Source organism: Chamaea fasciata, unplaced genomic scaffold (assembly GCF_029207755.1).
Source record: "Chamaea fasciata isolate MVZ Bird 193981 ecotype frontalis unplaced genomic scaffold, bChaFas1.0.hap1 SCAF_5, whole genome shotgun sequence".
In the NCBI taxonomy this organism is placed as follows: domain Eukaryota; kingdom Metazoa; phylum Chordata; class Aves; order Passeriformes; family Sylviidae; genus Chamaea; species Chamaea fasciata.
Window position 1 is genome coordinate 33,661,142 of NW_027094090.1, and position 26,429 is coordinate 33,687,570.

Consider the following 26,429-nt stretch of genomic DNA (forward strand, 5'->3'; position numbering starts at 1 on the left):
CTTTCTTTATTGCAATCAGTGTGCTCTACACCCACTTGTTTATTGAATGAATGGCAGAGTATTCAATGGCACCAGAAGCAAATTTGTCAGCTTCCAAGTTCAGTACGACAAAATGTTGCTTAGCACATGGGGAAACTGGACGAATATTTCTTGTTTTATTGACTATTAAAATGAGGCCACCTACAGGTCCCACAATAACCCTGCATAAATGTCTAATCCTTCGTATGTGAAGACCTGCATTCCAGTCTGGCTTGCTCCCACTTTGTTGTAAAGAGAAGTCATTCACTACAAGGTCTGACTAGGCTTTTCAGATCAAAGCCGTGACAGCAGCCAACAACTGTCTTCCTTTTACAGTCACTCAAAAAACCAGGTGAGATAATACTTGCAAACATGCCCCAGTGAAATCACTGGGATAGCCAAACCTCAAGCAGTGTAGGCAGGTGACACTCTGAAATCCCTATACTCATGCTACCAGTGTAGTATTAAGTGCACAAAACAAAAAGGTCTCCATTATGTCCACATATTTTTGGGTTCGGGGCCCACTTGAGCAGCCCAAATTAAGCAGGAAAAATAAGCAGACATCTTAGGACTTGGAGCCAGTCTTCTTGGACATTTTGCTTAGCCAATATAGCCAGCAGAAAAGAGAAGCAGTTCCAGAAAAGAAAGGACAACAGGCTTCCATTTTCAAAGTCCTGTTTTACTCTTGTTAGACTGCTTGCAAACAGTTAAGGTATTTCACTCTGCAGATGTCCTAGCCACAGCACTCTCAGTTGTTGCTCTTAATAGTTTTCCAGACAATGGCACATTATTATTTTTATTTCACTGTGGAATAAAAACTGTCTAAACAGTGGCTTCATCTTCTCTTAGACCTTGTACTCACTTTTTGTATGCCCAAGTTAAAGGAGTATCTGTTCCCCAAAACACAAACAATTGCCTGTGGACAATGTAAGAACCAGGACAAGTTGTATGTGCCCACCTGCTTGGAAAAGTAGCAGTTCTTTGGAAAAGCAAATGAAATACATCTCTGTTGGCCTCTAAAAGAGGACAGGTTTTGTGTGTGGGCTCGTTAATGTTCATGTTTTTCCAGGCCTCCCTAAAGCCCTTGTTCTTGCATTTCTAGCATTGTCTCATCCAGATTACAACTTTATTATTGTATGTTTCATAGAAACACAAACATCTGGAGAACATCCTCAGGTATAAATGCTGGGCAGTGCAGAAAATATCTGGTGTGATCTGAAACAGCTTTTTCTTCCCATGAAAATACACCTCTGGGACTGGGAAATTTCAAAGGTCAGTAATGGTGAAGAGATCCTTTCACCTTCAGAACTTCACATTTGCCCTAGATCTGTAACAGCCAGCATCCCTTAGAGATTTCTTAGCTGTTCACTACCTTTTTGTGAAATTAGTTGGTGCTGGGACCAGTACACAGAAATCACTGTGGCAGTGATGTTACAACTAGTGAGGAGATTGAATTCCTCACTGTAAGAACAGTTGGTTACCATCTAGAGATCAGTTAGGAGATGGAAGGGTCCATGGAGGGTGGGAAAAAGGAAAGAGGAACTTGCATTTTGCCTCGGATTCACCTTAAACTGCATGGATTTCCACCATGGCACTGTTAAGATCGCATTTAACTCAGGACAATTAAAATAGCATAGACTTGTGAAACCCTGTAAAAATAGGTCCTAATTCTTAACCTCCTATGAATCTGAAGTGATGGAAAAAACTACTGGGAAGGGTTTCTCAACATACTTGAGACTAAATATTTTCAAGAATCCTTAAAATCTTTGACAGGAAGATGAGGCCTTTGGAAAAATCCTACTCCCTGAAATAACTGGTACAGAGAATATAGGTCCTAAAAGCCATGGACCATATTCTGAAAAGAGAGGTCTGTGCCACCAAAGCCCAGCGCTGCTGACTCCTCAGTGAGCCAGTGCCCTCTGCTTGGCTGCCGCTCTGCATGTACCCCCACTGCTCTGTTTTCTTGCCTTCCTTTACATGCTGCAGAAGGTAGTTGCAATCACAGTATTTTCATACACCTTTGCTGCTTGAGTCCTGTCATACTGGATTTTGAGAAAGGTGATAACTTTATCTTGTACCTAGCTTGAACAATTTCTAGGGAAGAAAATCCAAACAGGTTTTTTTCCCCCGCAAAGGTGAGAAAAGTCCAAACAGTATCTGGAATTTGTTGTCTTTATGTTGTCAACTTCAGCTTTGTGGGCTACCACCAGTCCCAGAAGTCACCAGTGACCACGAATTCAGCATTCCCTGTTGATAAATTACAACTTTATCTTTGTTTGGCTAGGGCCTGCCAACTCAAAACCATTGCCTAATATATCATTAGAGAGCAAATATGTTCCTGTGTATGTCTGTGGCATATAAGCAGCTCCTACCACAGCCTGGACATTCCAGCATCCTGCTGAGGAAGGAAAGCAGTGTCTCAAATAATTTAGACTGCAGATTTGTCTTTACAAATAAAATATTTTTTTGTTTTTCAAGGTCAGACACTTGGGGCTGTTCAGGTCACAAGACGCCAGAGACTGTTTACTTTGGAAAACAAGGACATCCACAGTGTGGGAGGTGCTTTTAGCAACAACCAAATCTGGTGTTTTAAACCAAACAGCACCTGGGCAAAGGGCAGCTTCACTCATCCTTACTGACACCATGACATCAAGGGAGAGCATCCAAGAGCTGACAGATGCACATGCAACAGGGATGGTATTTGGTATTCTCACTTGTGAACTCAAGTACCTCAAAGCATGTGGAAGATCCTCAAATGAGAGGAATAAATATTTTGTGTTACTGCAGTCAGTGTTTACAATCAAAAGTGATTTCTTGAAAGACAATGCCCAATAGTGGGTTTTATCTAAAAGCATTTTGGTCGTAGTGTAGCAGCAGTTTTCCTACACCCTGATGTGAAGTGAGATGGTAGGTTTTCCACTTTGCTTTGGGTATTTTATTTCATCTTTCAGTTGATTCAACTATTTGGGCTATGGAGATTTCTAAAAGTTAGATTTTCTTCTCAGTCATCAGTAGAAAAAGAGAAGAAATTATTTTTTGAGAAGTTGATATTGGGTGACAAGAAAAAAAATTATGATAGGTTCTTACTATTAGTACAAGTGGAGGCACTTCTTGATATAGTTTTGCATCCCTTGTGAATGGCATTGCAGGGCTGAGGCTGACCAAGTGGGAGGCACAGCTTTGCTCCTCCTTGCTCACTGGGCAAGCCTGCTCTGTCTAAGAGTACAGGAATTGTCATATCTGTGGACAGCTCGGCTGAAAAGGCACAATCTCCTAGACCTTATCAAATACACTCTGGAGAAAGCATCTGTGTCCAGCCATTTCCATCCCTTGCTGTGTGGCCATGCATAAGTTCATACATACTGTTTAAAAATGTATGCTTCTTTCTGAATGTGGATTTTTTTTTCATCATGGCTTTTACATCACAAACCACAATTGCCATAGATAACTACTTTACCTCTGTGAAAACATTTGTTTCCTGTTGACTTTTAATTAGTAGATACACTCCATGAGTGAAGGTAGAGGGCAAAAATAAAAGTAAATTTTAGAGGATTCAGCCTATTCTTAACCAGCATGGTATTTAGAAATGTTAAACTGCAATAAAAATCCACATCTGTGTGGACTCACCTAGAGTTTCACAGCAGCAGTGAGAATAGGGCACAGGGCTTCCTATTTCAAATGTCTTCAAAACATCCCTTCAAAGAATCTCTATTAGGTGTTAGGAGTAGAACCTGGGGCATCCAGTTTCACAGTTTTGACCATTTAAGTGAGATGAATAGAATAGGGTTGGTTTCAGAAATGCACTGTGAATGGATTACTGTTTTAGCCCTAAAAATACACATTTCTTCCAGCAGTATAAAAGTAAGGAGAGTGTTTATGCCACCAGTGTAGGAAACACACATCTCTTTTCTCCAGTGACTAAAGTAGACTAATGAGAGCTATCAAACTTGCTAATGACTGAAGGAAAGCCTTTCAGTGCCTCACACTGGTAAAATCTAAGTGTTTTCTGTAGTTTTACATCCGATTGACACCATGAAAGAGAGACAAATAGCAGGCAGCATCAGTGTACCACAATAGTCCATGGCAGCGAGTGAATATGGACAGGCAAGCGCTGCAGCTCCAGGAGACAGCTACATGAACAACTGTAGTGGTTTGAAAGCAAAACAAGTGAGAGGCTCCAAGTCAGAAATACAATTTAATAAGAAGAAAGGAAAAAAAGTAAAGTAAAATAAAGTAAAATAAAATAAAATAAAAGCAATAATACAAAAGACCACTGACAGAATCAGAATACAACCTGAGCAGGGTGATGGAAGCAGTCCAGATGAGGTGGTCTTCCTGAAGCAGTGATCCTGTAGAAAGGTCTGGTAGCTCTGGTCCTCTGGGAATCCAGTGGGTAAGGGCTGCTTGTACTGTCCCAAACCCCAGATTATATCCAGGTGAGAAAGCTTGGTTCCTCCCCCTGGGCGGAGCATCTCACAGTGGGATGATGAGTCATGCAGGGGGTCCTTGATGGCCCATTAAACAGAGACAACTCCTGGAGGGGGTTATCTATGAGTCATGGGCAAGGCATCTGATGGGCCATTAGCAGAAGATAGCCCAGAGGGAGGGGGCCTGGGAAAACACTGCTCCAACAATTGGATTCAACAGTTCATGAAGATGGTGATAGAATACTTTGTGCACATCCTATACCACAACCCAGGACAACAACCAAAGGCATACCTTGTCACCTTGAGCCTAATCTAGCACATATATTCAAATTAACTACATTTAAAATCACTGCTGTTCCAGACAGAAGAAGGAGTATTATCTCTGCTGCTTTCTGTAAGGAAGGAAAAATGCTCAAAATGTCAGAGCTGAGCCACTAGTCCAGGGGACCAGTGCTATGAGGACGGGTCAAGAAATTGCTCATACAGGCAGATCCCAATGAGTCACTGACTTCTGCTTTCCAAATGCCTCCTGGGCAATATATAATTTCAATGTGTTTGTCATTATATAGAGATAAATCTGAACTCCATTCCATTCGATCAAGCAGCTTGTCCTTATTAAGATCTGTGGGCTGGGCAGTCAGCTGTTGGAGGCATGTAAAAGAGTAAGCCTGGGATTGTTCACAGGTTGGTACTTAGAGATGCTTTCGAATCACCTTGGGCAACCACTATTTTTAAAAGACAGACATTACCTAAGAATATTTGTATTTTGAGAGAAACCAGATAACCTGGGGCAAAATGCTCACCTTCAGCTCACAAAGAGTTTTCATGCCTGAGATTGTATTACAACTTCAAAAATTCACGGCAAAGGCTCCAGGTTTGTTTGAAGACATGCATGAAGAATTATATGGTGAAACGTTTCATTCTGGCTGTGAAAAAAGTTAATTCAAAACAACTAAAACATCAGCCATAAAGATGTAGAACATTTTTCAGGAAGCCCTGTCCACCTTGAACTAATGTTTTCTTAAAAAACAGCCTGCCTGTAATAATCACTGTTATTGAAAAGACATCCCAAGGTTGCTGTATGGAAATATGTTAAATACGTTCTGAAATCCAATCTAATATAATTTCAACATTAGAGCTCATTCATAATCCTGTATTAAAAGCCTATGCAATTTTCATGAAATATGTCTGTCTGTGTAATCATGAATGCTGAATATTGTCATGGCTTTCCAGGAATTTTCAGCTTCAATGCAGAGGAAAGAAAACTCTTCCAACTGGACTTCTACACCACTGAGAAGAAATAACAATAACAACTCTAAATGTAAAATAAACATTTCTGGAAAAACACTATCTTTTCAAAGAGGCTGTAGTCTGAATTTCAAGCTACTAGTAATATGACACAGAGGCTTTGAATGTGCCTGTGCTTACAGCTCCTTGCTTTGTGTGGCATTGGGGACAAACGGTCCCAGTAGAAAGGAATCTGTTTACTCATGCCTAGATTTAGAAAGTGATCCTTCACATGGAGTTTTCTTGAACCCCATGAATATTCCTGCTTTGAGTCACCAGTTTACAACTGGATGCAGCTGTTACAGTGATCAAGTATTGCCAATTCTTTCTAATTGCACAGCACCTCAAATGCATGGGTGGAAAAGTAAGGGAAATTTTCAGTATCACCATATGTCTGATGTGAGTATCCTAGCTGCTTCTCAGGAGTTTCTCTGTGTTTATAATTTTATAAAAGAATCAAAGCTTATAAAGTATTACTTGGATATACAAAAGGGGTGAGGAGTGGGAAAATTCTTCTTCTCTCTCTAATGTTCCTATTCACTGATGGTTCTTTGATATTTTTCCTTTTTATGAGCAACCTTTTTTATTAGTGGAATATTTCTGGTTCCGTGGCATAACTTTAAAATGATAGGAAAAATTATACAACTGGGATCTCAATTATTCAGCACAGCCATTTTAATCCTTCATGTTATTTGATCCAGTACAAGGTAATATACATCTTATTTCCAATTGGAATACAATTCTCACTATATTCATCATCTATTGATGTCTGCTTTTCCATTTGCCAGAGACATGAAACTGTGATTCAAAGGGTGCCATTCTGCCTACCCTACCTGTGGACAATTATGTGGTGTCAGCAAGGCTGCCTGTAGGTTTGATGCCTGTAGCTTAAGGCAGCTGGGAGCTGCTGTGTGCTTTCTTTCCCGCAAAATTTCTCGCCAGCTGACAGCATATTGCAGAAATGGTTCCTCCATGCTTCCGCAGGCTGATGCCATTTCTATGAGCAATATTGCAGAGCACATTTGTTTGAGACTCCTTAGCTGCATGTGGCAAAAAGATCACTTCTCGTGCCTGAGGGCCATATCCTGCAAACCCCTTCATCGCACTTTATGCTCTGTGACTGTATGCTTTGCTCTCCCTGCTGTCCTGGGACAAATTCTGCTATCAACTTTAGCAAACTCTTCCAAAGCGTGTCCCTCAGACTTAATGGGTGTGTATCCAGCTTTAATTGGCCAGGAAGCATGAAAAAGGCCTTTGTCCAAAGAGGCCTTTGTGAGAACCACCTTGACGCACTTAAGAGATTTCATGCAGATGGTCAGTCTCTCAGATTTTAAGGTCCCTTTAAAAGTAGGGTTATCATTAGTCTTTTGGTAGCATTAAGTGTGCTATAGAAAAAGATGAGAGAAGACAAGGACTGAACCTCAGCTGCAGAACACTCAAAACTCAAAAAAAAAACTTTAAAAAAATGTCCTGTATTGGAAGTGGAGAGGGACTATGGCCAGAATACCTGTGAACTTAAAGGTGAGTGCTGGAAGGCAGGTGACTTTAAAGGGTGACAAGACTTCTGTGACACTTCCCTGGAATTAAAGGTCAGCCCACTCTCATTTCTACTTTTTTTTTAATGTGCTGAACTCCCAGCATGATTCATGTAGATCTGAGCTGAGAACAAAGCTATAGTATTGAAATGGACTAGTGTTTTCTAGGTCAGGGTTAACTTGAGTTACAAAATCTTCCCAAAAAGCTACTCCAAAACCCTTTAGACCTGGTGGAATGGTGGCTAAGAGTGACCTTGTGAGGGACCATGCCTAAACTAAGAAGTCACACAAATGCCCAGTTCTCTGTATACAGCAGGCTTCATTCTCACACTTTCAAATGAACAGGCTGCTTCCCACTCATGCAGCTGTCAGAGTGAGATTTTAACTATTTCCATCTCAAACCTTGCGTTTTTGTCTGTGTCCAAAGTATCCTGGCAGAGACCAGAATGCCGTATGATTATGTTGAGAAGATGGATAAGGAACTCTGTTTCTTGTGGCAGAAGAACTAGAGGAATTCAGTGGAATTTCCAGGCAGGAGGTTTTAGTGGAAAAAAGAGTTTCCCCACTAAAACCTAAAGAAAGAGTAGTGGAAGAAACACAGAAAAGTGTTTCTGTACAACACTGAGTTACTCTGTCAGATTCAGTACCACAGAATGCTACAGGATGCTGGCAAGCTCTGCAAACTTTGAACTGGTGGGTTTTTTCAATTCATATTTTTATTACAGGTGATAGATGTCTGAACTAATCCAAATGCATAGTGTTTTGCTAAGTTATGGAAGATCATGACCTCACACGTTTGATTTTTTGTAATGATTTTCCATAACCCTCTTTAAAAATGGCCCCCTTGCTAATCTCAATATTTATCAAGCTCTAAGATTCATGCTAACACTGGAAAAATTTTAATATCCCTAAAGACACCTCCTTGCAGGGGCTTTTGCAAGCAGATCAAAAGGCAGACCTATATATTTTTTTGTAATTATTTTACAAGTGTTATGGTGAAAATACTCTCTTTTACTTTAGTGATAGTGAAAAGGGTCTTAATAACTGTAACATTACATATCATTGTTGTCCACATTTACACAGAGAACAGCTGAGATTTAACTTATGGTTGTACTGACCAGGGACAAGCAATTTTCCTATGATGATGCAGCCAGACCATGTGCAGCCTTTAAAGTTGCAGAAAGCAGCCAGATCATTTGAAAGGTGAATTAATGCATCCCTTAAAAGTGCACATCCTCCAAAAGCCTTTGCCCAGCAGAAGACAAGAGCAGCAAGCTGCCATGTGCTGCTGTTCCCGCAGAATGAGTAATCCCTGCTGCTCAAGGCATCCCATTGGAAAGGCTGCCCTGGAACAGATGTCCTGGGAACGGGTCCTGAGGATCAATATTTTTACAAGAGTGTTCAGCATTTCACTTTCTGCAGAGAGTTGGGAGGCTGTCCTACAGATAAGCATTTCTTTGTAAGGACCAAAGGAAGGAGATTTCCTTGGTCTAGACAGAGAACAAGGATGACCATCAGTGGGGAGAGGACAGTGATCTCTTACAGCATTTCGTATACTTAATTTGTGGGTCTGAACCTCGTGCTAGGATTTCACACTTCCATGACATGCAGTGCATTGAGAAGTAGAAGGGCTTCAAACCATGTTTTGAATTATTTCAGTCAAAATATTAGGAAATACAGATGCTCTTGGGCATTGAACTGAATCTCTAAGAATGGGGGAAGAACACAGATAGAAAGGAGGAAAAAAAATCCAGCAGGGAACAGACAGACTCATTTAGTTTATGTAGGTGGAAACTAAGGCACAAAAGCAGTTATGAGCAATCTGAAGTCAGTCAGAGAGAGGGGAACCTTTAACTCACTATCCCTGCTTTAATCCCCAGACAATCATGCCCACACAGGAGACCCTCAGCTCCTTGCTCTGGTTGCTATCCTTGCTCCCCCGCTACTCGAGGCTGAGCAAGCAGATGCTACCTGGGCTTAGAGGAAGAAAAAGGAGGAAGATTGCAGGTGAAAAGTGCATGTCACAGTTAAAAGTGATGGTGGGTGCTGAGGCAGCTTTGGATTTTGAAGGTAAATACATCTAGATCAGGTATCAGAAGTTACCAGAGGGTAACTATTCCAGAGGGTACGGTCAAAGTGCTGCCATCATGGTCTATGATTTAGTAGCAGTAAGAGTTTTACTTCTCACCCAGTAGCCCCAGGGAGGCATCCAAAGGGTTGCAATAGAGCAATATCTTGACTACTCCATGGAGGCCAAGACTTTCTTACCTCCCTGTTTTTGGCCTTTTTCCTGCCAGGCATAGGTCTCTGTGCCTGGCCACTGCATTTGTGCTCAGACATTGGCTGGGAGTGTTGGCTGGTCCGGGGTCACCACGCTGCAGAGGAACGCGCTCTGTCGGGTCTGGAGCTATGCCTCACTTTCATCACATGGATATGCGTCAACGTGTCACTTTAAAGTAGTTCAAGTAAGAGATGTGGGAGAACAGATGAGGAGAAGGGAGGCAGGAAACATGTCATAAATCCACAGTGAGAGGGACTCTGAAGTAAGAGAATTAAAGACTCTGGAAAACACATAAAAATCTGCTGTAGAAAGGGCACTGTCAATGCATCCTGTCAGTGCAGTTTGGTTTTTATTTCCTAGCGTGCAATATGATATAAAAAATGTTCACCTTTACTAGATGATCCATGGAAGCCCATATTTCACATGAGATTTATTTTTCATGTGAATAGGCTTGGTGTTTCCAGACACTGGTGGATATCAGTCGCCGTCCTATAAAACGAGGCCACCAGCACCTGTGGTCTCCCAGGGACTGTCTCTTCCAAGTGCTGCTCCTCACACAAGGGCCACTTCATCGTTTCTGCTTTTTGTTTAAGTAGAGCTGAACTGAGGAATGTAGAGTTGAATAAAAATAATGGAGAAAGATCAGACTGAAATTATTTCCCTCCCCCCCCCCGAAAATCCCACTTGTGCAATCATCAGATATGTGAGCTTTGTGCTTTCTCATATTGCTATTGTAAAAAGAGAAAAAAAGCTTGAACCCACTCAAGTATTACAGAGGGTCTCAAATACTACAAAGAATCTCTATAGACATACGTCCCACTGCAGGAATTTGAAATTCCCTCAGCGCCCAGAATATTAAGCAATCTGGGGCCTGTACTTTTAGATCAAGATTTGTGAGAAAGGAACATCCTGCCTTGCATAAAAATGACTGATGAAAAGAAAAATTGCCAGTGCAGCAGCCACCAGCCTCTCTGGCAGCCAACAATTCTCACTCAGCCATCCCCACGACTTTCACGGGACATAACATGTTCAACACGGGCGAAAGGCCTCCAGGCTCTGTCTGAAAGACTCAGTGATGCTAATGAACAATGAGGAGGAGGCTTTACACTGTGTAACCCACTTTAGGCATGATGAAAACTAATTTCTTTCCAAAAGTGCATAAACTGGGACGTCCCTGACTGAGATGGGGACCTCCTTCCCCACTGTCTTCCTTTGCCACTCTCTCTACCTCCTTTTCTTATTCCTTGGCCACACTGCATAGTAGCAAGGACACATTCCAGTAATTTTGCTGGCACTGGATTGTGAAGCGTCAATTGCATGGCAGTCCTCTACCTTCATGGTATTCCTACAGACTGAAGTGCTCTGCCATGTGGATGTAAATAAGGAAGAGACCATTGCACTTGGGCTTCCCTGTGGGGACCCACCAGCCAGACAAGTGCATTGCTCCCTTACCTCAGCCACCCATCTTACTTCAATCTGTTGCTTCCAGCACAGCTTGAGAGCTATTGCTGCTGAGACTGCATTTTCATCTCTTCTGTTTCACTGCTACTCTATGCTTAATGTATTAGTGGTGTGAAGTAGAGAGGAAGGAAATAGAGGGGAAGCACAAGGAGCAAAGTAAACATCTTCAGGGAGGTAAAGACTGCACAGTGAAACACTCACTCACCCTTTTCAGCCAGGGATTTAACATGCTTCAGCTTTGCATGACCGTCCTGTGTGCAGGGTTGCCCTTCCAGGCTGTGCCAGCAGCCACGGAGGTTGCAGAGCCCTGTGAGTCAGGGTCCCACATGCTCATCCTTTATCATGCCAGGCCGTGTGGGACCTGCTTTCAGCTGTGAGGCATTTGAAAAGTACAGGCACTTTCCTCTCCAGATGAGCAGGCTGCTTGTATTGGGACTTCAGCTCTTTTCCCCAGTGGTGGGATTTTTGGAGAAGCAGTTTTCCACATGCTACAGCTCAGATCCTGCCAGTAGATAAGACTTCTTTGGCTTACAGCCTTCTGGGTACAGAGGTGATGTCCATCCCACAAAATCCTAAGGGTACAGTGGGAGCAGGCAAGGCATGACAGACCTCGCTGTTTATTTGCCAGACTCCCAAAGTCACAGTGTCTGTGTATGCAGAAGGTCCCATGGAGCCTCTAGCCTCTGTTGTGATGAAGGGCAAGGTCAAGTTTCCTTTGGGAGAGCCAACAACCCCATGAGCCCCCAGCCCGGCTGAGATGGGACAAGCACCTCTGAGGGACACGTGGCACAACCCCAAACAGCCCTCACATTGCTTGTCCAGGGAGTCTGTGGTTCCCTCCAGAGCAGATGCATGATGGCTGATGGAGAATGATATCACTTATTTGCCTGTTAATCAGGGAAGTAGGTAACTTCAGTGACCGTCAGCAGAATATCCAGGTACAGCGTGGGTCACTGAAATGGCATTGTATATCTGTGGCTTTACCCAGGTTCATTCTGCATTTCCTTCTCTTTACTGTACAGCCACTCTGGGTGGGGGCTCAAAGTGACTTACTCCTTTGCTAAAACAGAACCACCTTCAAGTGCTGCTCTGAACCCTCCTGCCTGCTGCCAGTGCCTGTGCTGTGATGGTTGAGAGAGCCCTATTTTTGCTTCATCACAGCTGGAGGCCCCAGTAGCAGCGTCAACACTTCTAAAATTTGTTATAGGCTTGAGCTGGAGGCATAGCCCATCACTGGCTTATTTTATCGTTCCTTTAACCTCTGTATTTTGCAATGGTTACAGAAGTGTTTCTGCTTTAGTGTTTTCTGAACCAGCTGTGCTTCATCCATGGGAGAGAAGCAGAGGATCTCACATGCAGACAGCATCTTCCCAGCATCTTAACAGCTGCTCAGCCCAGATTTCACCCTGATTTTTTTTCTTCAGCTTTGGTGATCTGATTGTCAAGTAGCAGTGTGTTGCTGCCACACCTGTGCTTTGGAGAGGAGCACCCGCTGAGTCGGGTGTAGGGAGGCCCTGGGGGCTGCAACAGGCATGAGCAGCACCACCGGTGCCTTGGCATGATGGGCTGGGCCCTGACTGGTGCAACCTGGTCCTGCAGGCTGTGGTCTGGGAGGGCAGAAATCAGCCCTGTACCCTGGGGGGCGAGCTGGCTCTGGGGCTGTGGATGGGAAGGCGCAAGGCAAGGAGCTGGGGTGGAAAGCGCAGCCTCTGTGGGTGCACATGGTTGAAAGATGAAGGTTTCTGCCTGGTGAAACAGCCATGGGAATCACATATGGAAAGAGTGGGTGGTCTGATGCAGGAACAACAGTGCAGAGCCTTTGGGGACACAGGGACAGTGGCCAACCCAGGGTGCCCAGCTCAGGAGGCAGCCATGGCAAGTTTCTCATGTTGCTACTGACCAAGTGACACAAACCACATAAGAAAAAAATTTTGGAAGCAAGTACAGAAATAAGTGTCTCCATCACTGAGCCAGTTGAGCTACCCCAGGGCACCATACAGCTTTTTGGTTAAAATGTGCACCAAACAGAATATGCCATTGTCCTTACATATAAATGCCCAGTCTGTGGCTCTGGTGCGAGAGGGGCTGTGGGAAGAACAGGAGGGGTGAAGCCATGCAGCTCCAAGCACACTGCATCCTCAGAAATGGGCGGGAGGAGTGGGGGGGACCTGTTCCCTTGTGAGGCTGGAGCAGCTGTAACTGAGGGTCCTGCAAGGGTCCCGTGGGACCAGGGTCTGTTGCTGACTGCAGCCCCCAGCCCCTTGGCATGCAGCCCAGTCCCAAGACATATAAACCAAAGAAACATAAACAGATGATCACGTGAAAAATATATCATGACTAGCTAGATAGATCCCAAATGTTTGTTCTATAAACTGCAGCAGGCAGCACAAGTGTTCACTGCAGCTGTAGTTTCTCATCGTATTTGTGTAAGTGTGCCATTAAGCTTAGACATGGGCAAAATAATCTTTCATTGATTCTCGCTTAAGAAGCTGCTTTAAAGATATATTATATCAATGTTTGAGTCAACCCTTTTGCAACTGGTATTATATAGTAAACTGCTTCTCGCTTAATAGAAAATCCTTGTGCATTTTTTCTCCTGGGTTACTTCCTTTTCTTTCTGAAGCCAGTAAAGTGGTTTGTTTTGTGAATGAAAGCTGGATGCCTTTAGTAGGATGGCATTAACACTGACCTCTGCTCATGCATTGAATTCCTGCCCAGTGGGAGGTGAGTTGGAGGAAAGGGTTAGTTCATTGATGGTCAGAACCTGCTGAGAGCAGGACTGTTAACCTGCCTGGAAAGGGAACTGCTTAGAGGGCTTTTCCCTTTCTTGGATTAGCCCAGTGAAGCCATCCTTCTCTCCCTTTAGTTTTAACCATCTGCTGGAAAGATGGTTCTGATTCATCTCAGCTTGGTAGAGATTATTTTTGTACATATAAAATGGCAGTAAATTGGGGTGTGGGGTGTGGAGGGGCTGTACACTTTAATTTTCCTGTTGCTACTTCCTGTATCAGAGAAGGGTATCTGAATTTCACAGCATGAAATATTTAGCAAGGACAATGCAAAGAAATCAAAACCAAACTCCCTCAAGCATTTCCCAAGAAATTTAGCATGTTTTATGCCCCTTGGATCCTAAAATGCATCCTGTAATAAAGGGTAAGCAGGAAAAGAAAAATTTCGTGGAGCTGATTGCCAACAGCATCCTCTGACAGCTAGTGCATGAGAGTTGTTCTGAGGGAGACTGGTCTGTAATTTATAATGAAAAAGTATTGTGTAAAAATAGCAACTTTTCATTTTATAGTTTTATCTGTTGACTATGGTGATAAAACTTGTGCTCTGCTTTTTTTAGAGCTGGAGAGGACAAGGAGTGCAAGTCAAAACCCAGAAGGTTCACAGAGCACAACTGTAAGGTTTTTTTTTTCCTTTTTTGTCTTCTTTGTCCTTCAGAGCCAAGGGAACATTTGGAGAATCAGCTGCATCTGTGCTCCTTTTTACACATTCAGCAGATCCATTAACTAATCCTCCCTCTCTTCCCTGTCACTTTGACTACCAAGTTGCTTCAGCTGTAGGTGGAGGAGCAACTGTCCTGGAAGAAGCGTGCATAGACCAAGGCAAAGAGTGGCTGTAGCAATTCGAAACAGAACATCTAGTTTTAGCTCTCCCAGCCGTGTCAGTCAAGAAGAAGTCCATTGAAGCATCAAGAAGAAATCCATTTAAGTCAGTGGAATTGCACTGGCACAAGGTTGCTTTCATTGAGATTATGGCATAACTTTGGTGTCTGTTTTATTTGTAAATTGAGCAGATAGAAGCCACTGGGAGATCATTAAATCGGAAGTCAGAAATTTTCATTTCCACTTGGTTTTTTGAGTAAAACCATACTTTGTTATCCTTGCAGAGTCTACAAGGACTAGTTTGAACTACTCTCACAAGCTGAGACAACACTTCTTCTCTATAAGGTGAGCACGTTGAATAAAGCTTATCGATGTAGTTGTTTCTTTTTCTTTTAATTCACCTCCTGACCTTTTAAAATTACTTTACTCAACAAAGGACAATAGAGCCAATCCAACTCCCATTAAAGTCAGCAGGAGTCTTTTCATTAACTTCAGCTGAAGTTGGGCTGGGCCCAATAAGTCTAACTTTAAGAGTAAAAAATAGCAACTCATATAGAGCTTTATCTTGCCCCCTGTGGCTTGATAACTGACCTCCCATCATGTTCACTGGGATAGGATCAGGCTTATAAAGCCAAGTAAAACTATTACAGGCCTAATCCTATAACTCAAAGCTTATAAAGTATTTGAATTTCCTTTTTTTAATCACACTGGAATATTTGAGAACTATTCATGGCTTTATGAATAGGCAGGAGCTTCCAGCTAAACAGATTGGATTAGTCTTTGGGTTGCTCTGCGCCCTAGAGTTTTCTGTTTTGAAAATAGAAAGATGACAGGGGTAAGGGACTGGAAAGATAACTTTATGTAAGTCCTTCACAGTTTGGCTTTTTTTGCTCCATCTTCCTACACAAGCACCATTCTACTTCCTTACCAGTACCTTGCCAGGTCATCCCAGGTCAAATCCACTGCACCATTTGCTTTCCTAGAAGAAAGTACCACTGGTTTTCTCTACCTGCTTTGTCCTAGAGGGAACAGAGCAGCATCCAGAGGGGTTAAGCTGGGGCAGGGTTGTGCTGTAGATGCCTCTTGGTCTAATGGGAGCAGGCAGACTGGATTTTGTTCTTTGTTACACCTTTTCCCCAAGACATAAAACATTTGTTTTCTAATTAATGCTTAAATATACTGTAACACAGGGAAAGTTCCACCCACTCACAAACTCTCAGCCTATGATGTGGATTTTGCTCTGGATGTGACACGAAGCTGATTTTTTTTTCTCTTTATGAGTTTTTCATTTTGCTCTTTTCCCCTCTCTTTCTAATTACCTTACAATGAATCTACATGGAAAACTCTCTATCAAACACACTGATTTGTTTCACCACCAAGAGAAGAATGGCAATTTGGCAGTGCTTTGAACTGTTGTAAAAAACCTACCTACTCTAGGTTCTTGTATGTTTAATTCTGGAGATTCTAGATCGCAAATTTTGTTTTCCTTAAAAATAAATCTACTCACTGCCACTGTGGGGAACATGTTCCAAAGTCAGAAAAGTATCCTGCCTTCAGAATAATTTGTAGCAGCCACCCAGGGAAAGGTGGGCTTGGTGACACAACCACGCTGTGAGACAGAACACAGAGCTACAGTGAACATTGTTCTACCCTCAGCCCTGTGTCATGAACCCTTCTCCTTTCTCAGCACAATCTAAATGTACTCAGTCCTTTAAATCGTCGTGTATCAGAAAGAGCTCTCAGATACCCTCAGCTTCTCCATGCACCAAGAGGAAGAGTCTCCCTGACTCCTGACACAATCAGCCCTGGTATTCTCTGCACTCACCCAAATGCATTGCAAGCATCAACATAAGTCACTTCAAAGAGCTCTTTCATGTACCACAAGCTTTTTTATCCAGAAGGCCCAAGCAAAAGGCAGATCTGGCTGTGTCTGGCTTTATTCGGCTCACCACTTGTGTGGCCCCTTGGAGGGGTCTCAGAAGAGTGAACAAACTTTCCATGCATTTTCAGTGAGCAAGTATAAGATGCAAAACTTTTTCTGTCACTGGTCATTAGTAGTGCAAGGTAATTAATGGCTTTGTGTTGCTCTTGGGTGTGTTGATGCTGCTGAGGGAAGGATCCCTCCCCCACCTACACTGCAAAGTCCTGTTCCATGGTTAGACAGTGCCTGGAGATGGGTAGATTCCATTCCTCTCTGCTGAGGCTCCTGTCCACATCTCAGGAGGGAGCCTGCTGACCATAACTGATGAGGCTGCCCTCATGGCACCCTCATGGCACTCAGCAAGCAGCTGGGGCTATGCCAAATTTCACCATAGTGGGGTTGCTCTGGGAAGTCACCTGTAGAGAGGTCAGCTCTTCTGGGTGTCTTGGGTTTTGTAACCAAAAAAATGTTTATTCTATTCCATCTGTTGAAACCCGGTTGGGGAGGTGTTTTTTCTTTATCTGTTGTAACTCCAGGAGGGAGGGGGTGACTGCTTTTCTGATAACAAGCCAGATGTTAAAAGCAGGTGGGGCGTTGTTTCTTATCTCTGCTCACCCTCCCATTACCCCCATGGGGGTATCTTCTGTAAATGGGCCATTAAAGCTCACCAATGACATGACACATTACATCATCCCATTGTGAGATGCTCTATCCAGGGAGGAGGAGCAAACCATTTCCACATAGATAAAAAGGAGCCACAAGTGTCACCAGACATCCAGTGTTCTCACGGGACCCCCAAAGGAAGACTGGATCCATCTCTGGACCCTTTTCTTTACAGGACCATCTCTACTTCCAAGAGGACCACATCTGCCATTCCAGGAGGGCTTACTTTTGGACTGTTTCCAACACCCTGACCAACAGGGTGTCAGGTTGTGTTTTGACTCTGTCAGTGGTCTTTTGTATTATTGCATTTATTTTATTTTACTTTTTTTTTTCTCTTCCTATGAAATTGTATTTCTGACTTGGAGTGTCTCACTGGTTTTGCTTTCAAACCACTACACTGGGATCAATGTTTTGATGAGGACAGCACAATCTCATCTCAGGAGCCTCTGTGTAGCAAAGCCTGGTGAGATGTGCACATCTGTTCCACCAACTCATCCTTTCCCAGTCCTGTGAGTGCTCATGAAGCAAGGAGTTCTGCTCTCCAACCCTTCTGATACCCTATGCAGCAGCTGAAGGAGCCAACCCAGCAGAGCCCCTTTTGGGGAAAATTGTGGTTCTGCACATCTCAGATGGAGCAGACTCACAGGAACCTGTCTGCACCACACAGAAAATCCTGTTGTCAGATCCTTACTGATGATAAGTTATACTTGACAATGTTCAACATCATAGGTCTTTTCTGCACAATTCTTACTAACTTTATGCAACAGGCACCTAACTTCAGGGCCTTAATTACTCACTGTTAGTTCTTCTGTCATCTAGTTCACTCTCTGTAGAAGCCCTCGCTCTCTGCTAACAACAGAGAAAACCCACCAGAAATAGAAATCTGATTTGGAGAGTTAGGTGCCAAAATTCAGTTGAGATAAACCATTTCAAAAATTTCTCATTAGACCTTTTCCCAGCCACTTAGTCTCCTGTGAACAGGAGATCTGATTGAAGATAATAGCTCACTTTCGTAGGAATCTTCTGATGATTTCATAAGAGCTGATGACATTGCTTACCATTCAAGTGGCACCTAAAGCAACAGTTGTTCTTAGTGATTTATGTAGATGCAAATATTCTGGCAAATGCTCTGGAATCTGTGTGGGGGAGACAAGCCAGATTTTGCACTCTCTTGTTAACTAGAAGCCAGGAGAGAGGGGAGCGCACATACCAGATTTGCTGCGTATACCTTTGTTGGCCAAACAAGTCATAAGGCAAACAGCCTATTCCATACTTCATCCTGCTTTTGGAGCCAAATGAGAATGACGAGGCGTATAGCAGGAGGTTGTATTTTGCTCTCTTGATTCTTATTACAAGTTTTTAGAAGTTTTTTGTTTATATGCTCAGAGAACAGAGGCCAATTCTCTTCATGTTTGTAATTACTTGGATACAACTGGCAAGAAAGTCTGTTATTCTCAATCAGAAAGCAATTGTCTGTAGCCAGTTCCATATAAAAGACTTTTGGTACAATTTTATCCATTTCTCCGTTCTTTGAATATTAAGCAAAAAGTAGAAGCTGATTCCCTAGAGGGTATAATATTCTCTGCTGCTGCAGACTGTTGTGTACTTACCAAACATATTGATTTTCTTTGGACCCAAAGATACTGCCTTTTTTTTTTTCCCCCCCTTTTTTAATGGATTGAATCTGACTGCATATTTCTAAAACACACGAAGGTGGAACAACCACAAATGTATAATTAATGAATTGTTCTAGCCATATTTACTACAGAAATTACCAGAGCCTTGGGTGGAAAACATATCCCTCCTGGTCTGGGCCAAGTGCATGCCAACATGTACTATATTTTCATTAAGTTACATGATATTAATGTTTTCAGGAATCACTTGTGTTCTTCCACTCTGCTTGCCAGAAGTGTTGCCCAAATCCATTCCCTATTTAATCGTGAAGGAATGCTGTTCAAAAGATTTGGGGTCAGAAGTGCTCAATAAATCAATCCAGATACACTCCTAATGAGTGGTGAATTAAACAGCATTTGCTTTAGGATCAGAGGTCCTCCTGGGAGATTATTTTTTATTGCTAGCAGGATTGTTCACTTGCAGGTATCAGGAAGCTGTGAGTTAAGGCCTGTTAGGAAGGTCTACAAAAGAATCTGTGTCTTCTTTACTGAACGCATGTGATTATGTCCAGACAACAGTGATAAATAGGTGAGACTCATCCTCCACTGGAATACCCCTTTTGCTAAATTAAGGAGGGAGAAAAATTTTGTAGCTTCAGGTGGGATAAAATTATTCTACATTTATATCTCCAGGTTCCTGTCTTGCAGACCAGAACACAAGAATTTAGAACAAGGAATGTGAAGAAAACAGCTGAGGTGGAAAAGAGATGCTTAAAGTCCACACTGGCCAGCAGGAAAGGCAGCTCACTGTGACTACTCAGAGGAGTCTCTGCAAGGCTGGGCAGGACATTTTTCCTGTGATGGGGAGTGAAGGTTAGAGAAGCCAGGGCTTTTTGCTGTCCTGAAGGACAATGTGCAAAATTGAAGGCTAAATATCTGAAATGGGAAGGATGTTGCTTGATGTAATGTTTAGTTTATTTCTAGCCACCTACACTTTTGAAGACTCCTGTTTTTTCAGAGCATTAGAAGTTCATAATTCCAGATTTCTGTCACTCTCACTTCCCATCACCATCCTTCTCTGAGCAGGCCAACAGGTTCACTTGTGCATGGAGGTAGCAAGTGGATATAAAATGCCCCCATGCAGCCTGAATGGCATCATCAGGAGCAAGTGAGAGTCCCTGAAAAAGCAGGAGAGGATTGGGTAGCCACAATACCTAGAGAGCCACACTTCATGCTAGTAGAAGTTAAGAAACCCATGCATAGAAAAGGACATGACCATCCATCATCATTCAGTATTATCAGGTATAGTGTAGCCAATTACCTGTCATGTTCAGAGAAACGCAGATCCTTTCTCTTTGCACATTCTTATGTTTTCATCACACATTGCTCACTTTGCATCACATAATTTAATTTAGTTTAATTCTAGTTTAAACTGATAGTCTGGCATTGCATTTTCTGTCACAGTACTACACTTGGGCACAAGTACCCCACAACACAGTAGAGTAATACCATCATGGAGCACAGACACGTGGATGAGGTGACTTCCAGGTGAAGGATGTAGGTAATTTGAAATATTGTCATAAGGAACAAGGGCTTTGAAATCACAGTTTCCACAGAATATTTGGCAATTCATGTTCTGCAACTCAGATTAAAAAGAGATTTTAAAAGGAAGTGTAGATCAAAACTTGGCATTTTGTTTCTTGGAAATGCTGACATTTCCAGACAATTTCTTGTTCCATTCTGGATTGGAACAAAGCCTAAAAAAGTTTTACCTTTCCTGTGGAAATGAAATTCTGAAAATATTTTGTTCTAGGAAGCTCAAAATATTGTTTTTCACCTTTTCTAAAATCAAACACAGCAGACGTGCTCATGGGGAGGAGAGGAGTGGTCTTCTCAGGTAGCTGCCATGTCTGAATTGCAATAGTGTCAGATGTGACTCCGCAGCATTTCCTGGACGGTTTCTATGACTTGTGGAGTGTAGAAACTCCTCAGTCCTATTCTTCCTTGGGCCTCCAGACTGGCCATGAGTCCTGCTGTGCTGCAGGGCCTGGGAACTGGAGCTGGGCATCATCTGCTGCCAGAGAACGTATCAGGCAAGACTGACAAGAAAACTCCAGCCTGAATATGGCAAAAGCTTCCAGAATCAAAAATATTTTCATGAAACATTTTGACTTTGCCATATGGCCATGAATCAATCACCGGTTCCTGACTAGTTAAGAACCATGTAAGTTTGATGGGTAGTGAAGCACATTATGGGTGCTTGGACAATCCTAGTAGCTCTTATGCCAGTCATCGATGGGAAAACTGGGCTTTATCAAAGAGGTTAACCTGTCCAGGAAGTAAGAATTAGCTTCAGAAATCCTGAGATGACCCTATGGATATATACAAGCCCAGGGAATGTCACTAATGGAAGTATGAGTGTGCAACTCGTATGGAATAGGAGGACTGAAGAGCTAAAACAGTCCAGAGCAACCACATTAGGGTTTAGGTTATTTATGTTGGTTAGTCATCTACATCTTTTCACTGGTTTAAATCTCACCTCCTTTTGAAAATGGGTTTTGGAGTCATAAGTTATCTGGGCATTTTTAATAATTTTATCTCAAATTAATAACTCTTCCAAGAGTAACTCCACTGTTTGCCCATTCCCTGTTTTATAGTATGTATTATTTATCCCCACATATGTCTGTTTAGAAGGACAGACCATTCAGGAAAAGATGTGGCTTATTATATAGCAGTGATGGATGGTTTCTTTATAGAAACCACTTGCATGTGAGAGAACAACTGTTGTATATTAAATACATTCCCTGTATTATGCATATAGTTCATACCTGTCATTGAAGTAAAAATCCAAAAGGGAGGGAAAGAGCAAGAAACTTACAAAAATGCACTTAATATCCACATAAATATCAAACAGTACACCATGATTTTTGTTATTATGATGAGCATCTATGAAAGCCATGATGATGCAGTGCTTGAGAAACTTGGCAAATGCATTGGAGTGTTTTGTTCCTGTACTGAAGAAGAAGGATGAAAACAGCATATTGAGGGGTTAGGTACTCATACAACATTAATAGCTGGAGATTTGCCAAATCATTATTATTTCTTCTGGAACTGGTATTAAGTATTATTCAAGAAGATAAAATTTTCTATCTGTGTGTCCATACCAGTTCAGTATTGGAAGGTGAAACACATACCTAGGGGATTACAGGCCCAGAAGACACCTTTTCCAGGAAAACAAGCTGAGTGAATCACTTCAGACAAAAATATGTTGAAATGTTAAACAAGTGCTGTCTTGATTTAATGTTCTTGTTAATTATAAAAACATAATCTCCTCTATGAACATGCAGACAAGTTAAGACTGATATTGTTTTATAGAACTGATGGAAACAATGAAACTGGGCATATCACCTCAAACTATTCTGAAAATATATAAGCGGAAAATTAGTCCTGTGTTATTCTGAAGAATCAGAATTGTCATAGCATTGTGGTTTCTGCTAGAGGCCAGCTAAAAAGGACACAGCTTAGAAGATCTCCAGGTGCCAGAGTTGTTTTCAAACCTGGAGCCAGACAGAATTTCTCTGGACAGGTCTTGAACCTCAGAGACAGCACAGCTTGGGGACACACTTTCAAAATGAGACCCATCCCAACATGGAGATTTCCCAAAGACACTCCAAGAGATGGGAGCATGTAGTTTATAAAGCAATTGAAACATTAAACAGTCACACAGGTTCTCGGCATTGTTCCTCATTTAGTTGTTTAAAACTGTTATTAGGGTCCTTCACATGGTGAACTTCTCCCCTGAATTTAGTGTACCCACAAGGTGGAAGGCAGTGGGAGGATTCTCTTGCCTTGCCTTCTCTAACGGGTTCCCTGCACACACATATGCTTGTGTGTATATATATATATTTACATGCATATCCTCAAAATGGGGACTGGGAGATTTAAAAGGGCCAGAACTCAACACTTGTTTCTGTTTGCGAGACAGGGAGAAGAATAGCTGAGCTGTGAAAGCTTGAGACAGACCCCTGCCATCAGCAGAGCAGCACAAGAAGCTGGCTGCACCAGCTGGGATTTCTTTACCAGTTATAATTAAGGGAATTTTATTTGTTACAAAAATTTGCATTTAAAGTCGAAAAAAAATTGAGTTCTTGTGTCCTACAAGCCCCAGGGGCCATAGGAAGAAGAGTAAGATTTGGGCTAAGATTTGAGTAAGAGAGCATGAGGAAAGGGGGAGAGTTTCTGGGAAGGAACATCTGACCAGCGAGGTATGTCTCTAAGGGACACTGTCATGGTTCTTCTCCTTATTTAAAAAGCTGGAATACTGGAATACTTTGGGGATGTTCTGGGCAGGGAGGTGGTGGTAGAGAAGAAGTGGTAAAAGCAAAGAAGACTGACGCCAGCAAGTATCTGGCAAGATAGTGTTAGGTTGAATCTAATAAAAAAAAGCAGCATAGATATCTTAGACCTTTCTGCCAAGCCATAAAAGTGATTACTTTTCTTGGAATATGCTGTAATCTTCCCTGAATCCACATGCATTTTAGGTGCAGGACAGCAACTTTCTCCCTAGTTTTCTCTGAGTCTGGGAAGATTCACCAAATTTTCCAAGCTGATGCTTTATTTGTTTTCCCTTCTTTGTTTCAGTTCTTTTAGTAAAGCTCATTTCTTTAAGCCCTGGTAAAGTCTGGTAAGTAGAGAGGTTAGTTCTTCTGCTGCTAGACATGGGGCATTTAGATCTTGGATCTCTGGACAGCAACTGGTGACACTGAATTTTCGCAGCAGAAAATCAAACCTAGCCTAGACTGGTCAGACTGACAGTAAATAATTGCTAAAAGATTGCACGAATAATCAAGCATATATGGACATCTTTAGCATATAATCCTTTAAAACCAGGGAAATAAGTCAAGAATATCACAAGTACAGTACATAAATGAGTATGTTTTGTTCTACATATACTTGTAGGGTAGGTACAGGCATGTATTTAGAGAGAGAAGGACGGAGAGGGCAAGAGTAAACACACCTGTGGAAAGCCAAATAAGGCAAGATATACAAATACAAAAGCCCAGTTCTCAGGCTCATGATGGCTGATGGCACAGCAATTGCATCTCAGCCAAGGCTCCCAGGGGCTTGAAGGCAAGTTCAGCAGAGGGACCAGCCTTCAGACTTCCATTAAAAGTCACTCAGCCAAAAGGCCCTGGCATGTAATGAAGCCACTGCTCCAGCAAGAAACACCCTTCCCTTGGCTGAGTTAAAGGGCACTGATGTAACAGGGCACCTTCCCAAGGAGCTGCAGATGGTGGCTGGCCATTCCCAGCCCTCTTTCCCCTGCTTCACTTCCCTCAGGGTCACCTCTGCTGCCACTCTGTTGTCTGCAGGCAAACTCGGACTGCACAGACTTCAGCCACTTGGTGTGTCCCACATGGCTTTGATTTCCAGTTCTGCACAAGAACAGCCACCAGGCCTGGAAAGCAATTATGAAGTCTGTCAAATGCTGCCAGTTACAATGCAGCGTTCTGCTGAGAGCATGGCCTGGCACTGATCACTAAGCCCAGCCTTTTTTTCTTTTGCTTCAACTACAGGCCTTGAAAACATCTTGTGTTTTCAGTTGTGATTGTCATCACACTTCAGTGCAGCACGTGCCATGGCACGTGCGTGAGCACAGCTGGGTTTCTATACAAAACCAAAGACATTTTGCTCTACAGGCCTGTGCATACGGTCCCCACAATCTGCTAACAGCCAAATGTGTTGGGCTACCATTTCCAGTGGAGGATCAAAGAGTATATTTAAATGTTTCTAATTCAACAGTGAAGTAACCACAGAAAGTCACAGACAATTGGGGTGGCACAGGAGTAGAGGAAAGGAGGTGTTAGAAGAGCATCTTCACTGGGTGCAGATGTGCAAATTTGGCTGCATGTGTTCCCTTGCCAGGTGTGAGACTCACTCTTTGGGTACTGCAGCCAGAGGAGTGTTTCCACTGACCAGACTAACCCTCTATTCCTGCTATGTGCCCTGGGGCCTAGCCACATGCAGGATGCGCTATGGGAGAGCCTGTGCTGCCTGGCTGCAGAGCAGCACAGTTCCCAGGTGCTGGAGACTGAAATGGTTAAGAGCTTAAACATTGCTAAGATCACCAAAAGACTTTGGTCCACTGTAGCAGACTGCAAAAAATCAGCTGCTCGCCTACTAAAGCCCACCCTCCCTGCATATGCCTACTGATTCAGACTGCAAAACGACCTTGAGATAAGGTGGCAGTATTGCCCAGCTGTCCAGGTCAAAGGAGAAGGTATCCAGAAGTGTAAGAGACTGAACTGCTGACATCTGACCGCCTGCAGTAACTGCCCAGGTGCTGCAAGAGGTTGGTGCTCATGGCTCAAACAATCGTGCTTTGCTCCTGTTGCACAGTGTGGTGTCCCAGGAGCAGAAGGTCAGGCACACCTGAGGCTACAAACTGGGCATCCAAGTAAGGGAAGAGGTTGATAAGAGGCAGATCCTGCTAGGTGGGATAGTCCTTACCATTCCAGTGTCCTCCCTTGCATAATGACTCAGCTGTGAAAATCCTCTTGGGAGCACCAAGGACATTCATACTTAGCCTGAGCTATTCATCTCGGGTGATGGACCATAAAGGGTCATGATTGATTCAACTAGTGTAAGAGACAGCTGCAACATCTTAGAAGGTGTCAAAGACTCATGAAATGTTCCTGATCCAGTATTACATCATCCAGGGGAGGTAGCAGGGGCATTTCCACCTAACCCATGAACAATATATACCCCACTAAAGGAGACATTTGTGGATTCTTTTCCCCTAGCACTTAATGTGTACAGGCTGCAACCACTGAGAAGACTAATGGGATGCCATCAGAATCTACTGAGTGGTGAAATCTTTTTTTCTACTTTATCTGTTTCTCTGTCACTCCTTCTGTCTTTGCCTTTCCCTTACCTCTCTCTCTACTGCCCATTTACTTTTCAATAAAATCCATGCTATTGACTTCAGCATGTGGTTTACATCTTAATCCAGGGAGAGTCATCTCATAATTTTAACAATCAGATTGTAACACCAGGAAAGGGCAATTCATCTCCAAAGGACATCATCTCCAAAGTCCTTCTGCAGTACTCAGGTGCAGACAGGGTGGGCAATCCCTGAACCTGCTGTGCCTCTTTGTGCCCCCACACAAGATTTGTCCATGTGATGACCTGGCTTCCTAGTCCTGCCTGGGCCGGGCACTGGTTTGGGCCTAAGCAACGAAAGAGAAGGGTATTTCTCATTATCTGGTGGGAATAACCTCTATTTCTTGCTACATGGTTTCTCTCCAGTCAATGCAAAAGGTTTCACAGAAGCCAGAAAGGCTCAAGGCATGTTAGCAGGGAGCCATTTAGGGAAGAGAGGCTGGAAGCCTTTTTCTGCTCATCTTTAAATCTTTCCACTTTATGGCTTTGTAGCAGGAGAAGGAAAATCTGTTTCCCTTCAAGTAAACGGTAACAGATAAAACAGATAAAACAATGACTGGAGAAGATCAAAAAGGCATTACATGGAACAGTCTAGAAACAACTCCATGTCTGTCTCTGCCCCAGCAAGTATGTCACATGGCGAGGTAATGATGGTGAAAATTACCTATTTGTT